A 2,316-nucleotide genomic window follows, 5' to 3' on the forward strand; every position below is an offset into this window, starting at 1 on the left:
ACCCCAAATATGTTTTTTCTACCTGTTCCATTATCCAACAAACATGACATCAATAACATTAAACTCTATATCCATAACAAGCAACATCAAATCTAATATAATAAATAAAAGTTTTCATTAACGTTGTAACATCCCAAACTAGGGGTTAGTGACTAAATTATAAAGTTTCATAATTTGGTGATTAAAGTAGAAGAATGGATTAGTTCAATGATTTATCTGGAAATAAATCATAAAAGATATTAGTAATTATAAAAGGTATTAAAGGGCAAAAGAGTCATTTGACCAAGAGTTGTATTAAATAATGATATATATATATAGGGATAAGGATGAGAGATTTTTCCAGAAATCTCTTCTCTCTTTTCTTCTTCATTTTATTTTTCCTCCCGTGAAAGCTCCAAGGTAAAGGTAAGATTCCTTGTTAGCTGATGATTTGTTGATTTTAAGAGTGGGTTTTGATCCTTAGGTAATACTTAAGATTATGGAAAGCTTAGGTTGTCCTAAAATCAAAAGATAAAGGAGATAGAGAAGATTAAAGATTAGTGGTTCTTGAATGAAATCTTGAAATAGAGTTTATAATAAGAATTGAAAGTTGGATTTGACTTGTCATCAATCTAAGTAAGAGATATGAAGTGCTATAATTGGATTTGAAACATGTTGCAAAATTGATGTAATTATTGAATTACATATGGATGATAGGATTTGAAGGTTTAAGATGAAATAAATGAGTATAAATAGGTTTAAGGATGTGTACTAGAGTTAAGAATGAAAAAGGGGATGAAACATGAAGGATTTAATCCAAAATGAATGATTTTCGGGTTCAAAAAGAGGATTCTGGGCAGAGTGCATCGATGCATATTCATTGTGCATCGATGCATCAAGGTTAAAACCCAGAATTTTGTTTGAAGGTGTATTGATGCATAGGTAGTGCATCGATGCACTCTTTTAAATAGAAAACATCGAATAGGATTTATGCATCGATGCATAAGGAGTGCATCGATGCATCCCCATTAAATAAAAACATCGAATGTAATTCGTGCATCGATGCATAAGTAGTGCATCGATGCATCCCGTTATTAATGAACATCAAATGCATTTTATGCATCGATGCACAAGTAGTGCATCGATGCATACCTTCATTAAAAGAGGAAATTGGCTTTTCTCTTAGCCTAAGAAGTGACAGTTTAGAATATATCAATTGGAATATTGATATGAATCTGTGTATTGTTGTAGAGATAGAACGTGATCCGTTTCAGGACAATTGAGGAATTAGAATCGAATCAAAGCAAAGCTAAGGTGAGTGCAATTTATTTTGTACTTATTTGATTGAATTAACATTGGCTTGCGATGAGCCAGTGATGTAGTTATTATGGTAAGAAGTAACTTCTAAATTGTTATGTGATTACCATGTATGCATTAATACATAGAAATAGATGGATGCTATGTTATATGATTTATATGCTTAAGTGAAAATGCAACATATGATATATGTTATTTGACATGACATGCATGGTTACATGAAAGAAAGCTATGTGACTACATGTATATGTGATATGAACTACATGAAATGATTTACGTGAATACATGTATATATAATACATGTGATATGATATGAGATATATGGTTACACATACATGTGGTATGTGACAGAATAGAAAGAACAAGTGATACGAAATGTATAAGAATAATGCCCATAGTATACGATATGAGAATTATAGGTGTAATTGGCATGCCAAGAGTCGAGGGTATTATAGTCCTTCGGGATGTAGTCCTTCGGGATGTAGTCCTTCGGGATGTAGTCCTTCGGGATGTAGTCCTTCGGGACGTAGTCCTTCGGGATGTAGGAGTCCTACGGGACGAATACTGAACTAAGGTTCGGTGCCCCATGAGGGAATATATACGAGCTGTGGTGACAGCATTAGTGCACAACCTCAATGCACTCACATACCTCTAATCTCAATAAGATACATGGGCAATGAAATTGAAAGACAAATGAAAGTGAAAGTGATACAAGAAGGTAAGTTGCATGTGTGCATGACCTGATTGTATATTGTTATCATACAATAGATTCATGCATATTGATATGTCATGATTCAATGATATGAATGCATATACATGAATTATAGGATGTTATGTGTGTTTCTGGGTATAGTGATATATGTGTTATATGATGAGTATATGGTAAGTGGAAAGGATTATTGATAGTGTTTGCATATGTATGTCTTTTATTTATATGAAATGATATATGGTTATATTATATGTTTTATATGCCTCACTAAGTCAACGACTTAGCGTGTGATTGTTTCACACGTAGGTTAC

This window comes from Hibiscus syriacus, unplaced genomic scaffold (assembly GCF_006381635.1).
Source record: "Hibiscus syriacus cultivar Baekdansim isolate YM2019G1 unplaced genomic scaffold, ASM638163v2 tig00111314_pilon, whole genome shotgun sequence".
Classification (NCBI taxonomy): domain Eukaryota; kingdom Viridiplantae; phylum Streptophyta; class Magnoliopsida; order Malvales; family Malvaceae; genus Hibiscus; species Hibiscus syriacus.